We start from the raw sequence: 7568 nt of genomic DNA, 5'->3' as shown, positions 1-7568 counted from the left end.
GTATAGATCAAAATTTTAACTGCTGTGGAGGCAAACACAAGCCAGCCAGACAGAAGTATATGAATAGGACAGCTGCCAGTTGCTGTTCTGAGCAGCATCTCCTCAAGCTCCAGCCCAGAGATCATAATTACGGCCCTCTGGAAAGCTGCTCTTCAGGGAACCTTGGTGAGTCACCCTTCCCAAGGCCCTGCAAACAGAATCACCTCCTCCTTCTCTCCTACTTGCTCCTCATTTGTTTTGTAAACAGGAAATTAAACTGCCGTCTCTGGCTGGATCAGCAGGACTTTCCCGCCCCCATGGTGAGTGAAAAGGAGTGCCCCTCCTTCCCAAAATCCCTCTCAGCTTGGTCTGTTTTCCAACAGCTAAAGGAGAATACCATGAAGAGACAGACTCAAACCCACGTGGCAACAACAAACCAGCTAGCAGCATGTCGGGGAGAAATGCTGGCAGCTGCTGGAAATGCTTGGGAAAGAAGAAAAGGGTTGCTTTGCAGAGAACGAGCCCCTTCCCAGGAAAGCTGCTTGAGCTGTGGGATAATTCTGTTATGTTTATCTGCTTAAATCTCCTTCGGCTGCTTATCCCCTTAGAGATGCTGAAGTCCTATCTCAGGGCTTTCCCAGTGGGTTGCTTTTTTCACAAAGCCTTGTCCCGGGCCATCCCCTCGCCTGCCCTCCCACCAGGCCAAGTCAGGGAGATGCCCAAACACACTCCAGCCCAGCCCCAGCCCCATCCTCTCTTCTGCTCCCCTGCCTTCCTAAAGTCGCCTTCCTGATCCCCTCACATCTCTCTAATGGGTTTACTGGCTCTTGAGGGGTGCCGGGGAAATGCCCTTTGGAGAAGCTCTGCAGCATCTCCCTCCCATGCCCCTGGATAACTCCTCAGGACAGCAGCTTTCCAGTCCCTCTCAGTCATAGAAGAGTCTCATCTGAATCATTTAGACTCACCTTTGAGGAACTGGAAAGTCTTGCCCCATATCAATCAAAATCCAATCTCATGCACAGTGCAAAGCCTGTCTGCTTCTCCCCGTCCAGGCCTGACCTGCAGCTCAGGAGGAAAAGGTCTGTCCCTTCGCTTCTCCCCAGCCCTTATCCCTCTTGACCTGGTCTTCCTTCCTCCTCAAGAGTAGGAGTCCTGGAGGAGGGAAGAAATAAGGGGAACACTCTTGTGTAACGGGTGGAGTTCTCCTTCACCGGCAACACTCTCGATATGACAAGTGTTCCACATTGGGGTTACATGTGGGTTTGAGGGGTGATTCCAGGGGACCTCCATGCCACACAATGCCTGGACAAGAGGGATGAACTCCTCATGACTTTCTGTATCCTCCCTCCCCTCACCTCTTGCCCCTTCATACACCCCATAGCTTTTGATGGCTGAGTCCTTTCTTGGCAAGCTGTCCTCTTCAGTCTGTCTCCAAGGTGGCCCAAGGCCACTCATGTTCCACAGCATCCATGTGGTCCACAGGAAACTGACCACTCCCTGGCAGGTCAAGTGGTAGAAACACAGGCAGCCCCTCAGCCCTGGCATCACAGGCTGCTTCCACCAGCACCCAACTTCAAAATTATCCCTGCAAGAAGTAGGTTCCAATCTTTATGCTCACAACACTCTCTCACTTTCAGCAATTCACGCCATGTTCTTCTAAGAGCTTTTCCACCTTGCTCCATTCCAGGTGCAGCCGCAGCCCAGGCCTACAGTTCCAACTGCTCAGCCCAGGAGTGGGTGTCAGGCTCTCTGCACTCTTATCTTAGGCAAGGCGGGAAAATCCACTTACTCCCCTAGAAGGAAGAGAGAGGAAATGCCCCACCACCTTCACTGGCCAGACAAACCACTTCCAAAAACTCCAGCAAGGACCTCCTTTTGCTGCACTTATAATCTGCTTTTATAAACAGGTGGGAGGGGGATGTACAGAAGTGGGGAGTGAGCAGTGAAGATCATAGGATATCCTGGCCACTGCTAAGTAAGCCTGTCGAGGTCTGGCAGCTCCTTGGTGAGCTCGTGGGACGGTCGGAGTAATTAGGTCATGTTGTTTTCGTCTTTAAGACTTCTGTAGAAAATCTGAAGCAAAAGAAAAAGTAGGTCTGGCAGCTCCTTGGTGAGCTCGTGGGACGGTCGGAGTAATTAGGTCATGTTGTTTTCATCTTTAAGACTTCTGTAGAAAATCTGAAGCAAAAGAAAAAGTTTTGCATGTGATTTCTGCTACATATTTGAATGCTTCCGATTCTTCAAAGCCCCACACCAGCTCTGAACCCCTCTAAGAAGCCTGTCTTCTCTGACAACTCCAGCTGTCACTGAGGACTCCTTTTCTGGAAAATCCAATGCACTTGATGTCAGAACAACACATTCTGATGAATACATATATTCTGTCTCATGTTGGTCTCTCATTTCTCCATGTTAGTCCCAATAGCACAGCAGACTTTTTGAAGCTTAGAGACTGTGCTTTATACTTATTTTGTATCCCCTATGGCTTTTACCACTTTGTGCCAACATAAAGGTGCTCAATACATATTTGAAGTGAGCTGAATTGAATTTTCTATCAGACGCACACTGGGTGGAGAGAGCCTCGATGTGGTTAGGGGTGCAGTACATGCAGCAGAAAGAGAGATTGCACATGAAGTTTCTTTCTGAAATTCAGGCATTGTAAAATTGAACAGAGATTTTTGTAAAGACAACACATGCTGCTGTTCCTTGGAGTTGGATAATGTTTATACATCTCTGGGAATAATAACCTAGGCTAGGCATTGGGTCCATGCATAGACAGCCTCTGGCAGTGAGACCCATGAGAAGGGAATGAAGGAAGGAGCTACGATGTGGGCTGCTTCCCCACTTTAGCCTAAACCCCCTCCCACCTGGAAGGTGCTGTGAGCAGACAGGAGTGGCAGATACTCAGATATGGCAGGAAATCCCCATGGGATCAGGTGTCATAAGTTAAATGAGTATGTTCCCTTCTTTCTCCTCTCTTCTCTTCTCATTCACACATAAGCACACTGAGACATGCACATACTCACAGCACATCAGGAGAAAGTTGTATGCCAAAATGCAGGTAAACGATATGGGCCGAAGTAGTTCCTCTCTTCCCTTACCTTTACATACCTTCTCCACCAGTGGGAAATTTCTTCAAGAAAGATTGTAATACTGTTCAACCCCATCAAAGTGCACTTTAACACATCAAACTTTAAGATGTCTACTTTGAATAAGTGAAAGAGGAACCCAAGGTCTTGGATCCTACCAGCTAATGAGTTCAGAAATATATTTATTAACACCAACACCCAAACAACATGACTGCAGCCCCACAGGCTGAAGCAGGAAATCCAGCCTTAATGCATGTCCTCACTAAGGAAGCCTAAAGTGTGTGCTATGACTTGCTTTGAAGCTGATGGGGTTAAGGGTCCTCAGCCTCAGGCTCTGATAGGTACACAGACATCCCACCTCTTCCCTTGAGTCAGGAAGGCAGCCCTAAGGCCCTTGTCTGCTGTTTACCTGCTCCTCTGCTCTTCCACACTCTGCAAGGTGGCAGCAGCCATGCTTTCCTGGACCCATTAGAGCAGGAGGTCCCTCTTCCATTGCTGATCAGGTTTCTTCCCCTAATTCCACTCCCAAACTTCTCCCAAAAATTCAAAAGTTGCTTTAGGATGCTAATGATACAGAAGAAGGCTGAAACTAATTTAGAAACAGTTGTGAGTCATTTGTACTTGACCCATCAGTCTTAGGTAGCAGCCAAAAGAATTAAGGCTAAAAAGAAGGTATTTGGAAGCTCTCTTCACCACCTTTGAATTTAGTCAGAATCCTCCAGTCTTACAAAGTCAACATCCTACTGTACTTTAAAGTCAACATTCTCCAGTCCTACAAAATTGACATCCCCCAGTCCTACAAAGGCAGCATCCTCCAGTCTGTCAAAGTTAACATCCTCCAGTTCTACAAAGGCAGCACCCTCCAGTCTGTCAAAGTTAAAAGCCTACAGTCCTACAAAGGCAGCATCTTCCAGTCTGACAAAGTTAACATCCTACAGTCCTACAAAGAAGAGCTCTAGGAGTAAAATTTTAACCTTAAGAAGTGGAGACATCTGAGGTGTATGTGTTGTATCTCTGCTTGGTCCCATGGCTGACAGCACTGTATTCACCAATGTAATGATTCTTTTTATGTGACAAGGAGTTGGAAAAAGGGATGCTGAGCAAAGGAGTCCATATATTCTCCATAACTCGAATTACTACAATGAATTGCTCCATTACTCACCTTTGCACTGGACATTAATCATGAAAACAGAAAAGTGCAGAGCCAGGGAGTTAGAGAGGATGTGCTATTTCAACCCTGCACCCTGTGCCAAGTGGATGCAGCTGTGATGAGGGATCTGCCATACACCCCCTTCCCATCTGTTTTTAAACCATTAGTACAGAAGTTGGTGGGAGAAATTCTCAGCAGTGGCTGAGATAGAGCTGGACCCTTGAGAATGCCTCCCAAGTTATTTGTGAGGGCCATGTGCCTGCAATGGTCTCACCTTATCCACCTCTGGTACCAGAGCTTGTTATTCAACTCACCTGTACAGGCTCATGCCCAATTTTACCAAACTACTTGAAAACCTGAAATATTAAAAACATCAATACTAAGAAATGTTTTATGTAGCCACAAGAAAAGAATAAGATAAAGTATATTTGATTTCACAGAAACAGTTAAATTATTAAGGTAAAAATCAAGTTGCCAAGAGATATGTATACATGATCTCACTTGTCCATACATATGTTTAAGCAAAATATATAATATTTTGTTGCCCGCCAACCTATGAGAGACAGGCTCAAATTCAAATCTAAGTAGGTTCGCAGAAAATAAATATGCACAAAGAATATGAAACATGATGTTTTTACTAAGAAAGAAAAATATCCTCTCCCTCTGTCTATTGCAATATTCATCAAAGTGAGTGTTCTATTATTTTTTCAAAGTTTGACTGAAATATTGTTTGGAAATAAGTAGCCAGGAGAAGTAAAACAAACTTACAAGCACAATAGAAAATCATAGAAGATTGTATGGAAAATTCAAATTGAAAAAAAAGTTATCAGAAATTATAGCAATCTTTATACATTCATTACAGCCATGAAATAATGTGAATTTGAGAATGACATTCGTTGTTAGGGTCTCCTTCGCTAAAGCTGGCTGTTTCAAAAGCACCAGTAGTAATGCTGATCTCCACCATCATTGTACAGCAAACACGCGCCAGGCACTATTAAAAGACTTTAACATACTAGTTATTTAATCCCTCAATTAACCTGAAGAGATGTGTATTCTAATTATCATCATTTTACAATTAAAAAAATTATAATCGCAGTTATTTGCCTGGCTGAGCTGTGGATTCAGCACTGTCGGGGTGGACAGCACCTTTTTTTAACCTGAAGAGATGTGTATTCTAATTATCATCATTTTACAATTAAAAAAATTATAATCGCGGTTATTTGCCTGGCTGAGCTGTGGATTCAGCACTGTCGGGGTGGACAGCACCTTTTCCCCCCTGTACTCTTCTCCACTGCCCCAACACCTCACTGCCATGGAAAACATCCACCCCTTTGCCATCAAACCTTACAGCCCTCTGCCTGCCTCCACCCTGAAATCTGATTACTGTTTTCCAATTGGAAAGGAGAAAGGAGAGAGAAGATTGAGAGGGAGGAAGCTGAAGAGAGAGAGATGAAATGATATAGAGGTGAAAGTTGCCTTCACATAAATTAAGCATAATGAATAGTGTGTTATCATGTAGGGATCACTGAAACAGGCAATTAACAAGCTCGGCTCTGTTCCAGAATGTTCTTCATAGTCACTCTGTGAACTTGAAAAAAAAAGTCACTTGTGCTCTCTTAGCATCAGTTTCTTCATCTGTAAGATAGGTATCATTGATAGGAAGAAATACTCCCTGGCAGTAGATCAAATGAAATTCCAGCCATAGGAGCATTCAGAGTGCTCCCCAAAACTCAGCATGAATCAGGAGAGGGGCAAAGCTTCCCTGCTGGTACTCTCACTTGTTCCTTTTCATGGGCATTTCCACACTTCAGCTACATCTTTCCTCTCAGAACCTTGCACCTGTTGCTTCCAGTTCTCCCCTGTCACAGAAGAAAGAAATCTGGAAAATTCCTTCAGAGAAAGACCTTAGAGACTTCAATGTATTCGGCCTTGCACACAAGTTAAAATGTTTAAAAACAAATATCTCTTGGGCAAAGGCAATGCTAAACCAGTACTGGGATTACAAACTCTGTGGCACCTAAATGGAGGGCTTCACATTTGGACAGAGAAATCTTCCTGGCATGGTTCAAAAGAGGTAGATGGCTTAAATTTTTTTTAATGTGGAACCCAGAGATTTTTTTCTTGCTTTACCAAACAGACTTAGCTTCAAATTGAAGAGTGATTGAATGGAGCAGCATCAGGTATCGCCTCCAATAAATGCAGCTGCAGGAGCCAGCCTAAGAAATGTGATTTCCCAGCCTGTTTGGCCAAAGCTGTTATCATCTAAGATATCACTTATGTGAAATACATTCTCTCTTAAAACAGTAATAAATATTAGACACCTGCTGCCTTCCCATTCAAATCCTGTAATACACTGAGCTCTGCTAACTGATGAAAAGTGGAGGAGAAAACTTTCCGGGCTGTTTCTCCACTCACGTGGGCCAACTACAGGACATAGGTCAAGGGCGAGGGGATGTATGGTCCCTAGGAAAGTCACCCGTGAGGCAGGTCGAGGTCACTCCCATTTTTCCCTCTTACCTTTACCCCATGTGCATGGGGGGTGGGAGGCTATTAGCATAATAACTCATCAAAGTTATACCACAAGGGAAACTATTATTAGCAAATAAATAAATAAATAAATAAATAAATAAAATGAAGAAGAAGAAGAAGGTTTGTTTTTGAGATGCTCCATCTGAGACATTCAAAAGCCCAACACTGATCATAGGACTGAGTCCCACCCTCAACCTTTGGAGCAGTGGACAAAGGTCTCCAGCTTTGAGCACTTGGAGCAATTTGGCACAATAGAGCCAGACCAGAGGGTATAGAGGGTGTAGAGGGAAAAAAGGAGAGAGCCCAAGGTGGAAGGAACACTTAAGACCCATCTGAAGCCCCTCCTCTGAGTGTTTGTGATTGCCTCCTGGTAAGACAGTGCTCATCTCTTCACTGTGGACACCTGCCCTCACAGGTCCCTGGAGTCAGAAAGAAGTCCCTGGAGTCAGAAGACTGAGCAGGGCTTGAACAACAAGTGCACACATTACTGGCTACATGGCCCTTGGAAAATTCCATAATTTTAGGGGATCCTCTCTTTTCTCCTCTGTAAAATGGAAGTAACATTTTGTGACAATTAAAGTCTCAGGCTAATAGTTAAGCACTTATCAAACTTATCCAATGAATATGTACTGACTAGTGATTGAGGTTGGTGTCTGACATTCTTGATGTCTATGCTATTTTTCAACCACCAAAATAGTGGAATTTTGTCGGTAAAATGCCAAAAATTTTAATTTTCAAAATTAAAAAAATTTAGAAATCAATCAATGTGAGTCGCATAGCAACAAATCAAAAAAGAAAAATCATATGATCATTTGATCACATTA

At 44.0% G+C, this 7568-nt stretch overlaps 1 pseudogene; it reads left to right on the top strand.

The window, feature by feature from the left end:
* Positions 1-4024, top strand: part of LOC103597841 — an 80335-nt pseudogene extending 76311 nt beyond the window's left edge.
* Positions 4025-7568: the final 3544 nt, after the last annotated feature.

Source organism: Galeopterus variegatus, unplaced genomic scaffold (genome assembly GCF_000696425.1).
Source record: "Galeopterus variegatus unplaced genomic scaffold, G_variegatus-3.0.2 Scaffold2436, whole genome shotgun sequence".
NCBI classification, from domain to species: domain Eukaryota; kingdom Metazoa; phylum Chordata; class Mammalia; order Dermoptera; family Cynocephalidae; genus Galeopterus; species Galeopterus variegatus.
Note: the sequence above shows the minus strand (reverse complement) of the source record. Positions and strands in the feature narration are given on the sequence as shown.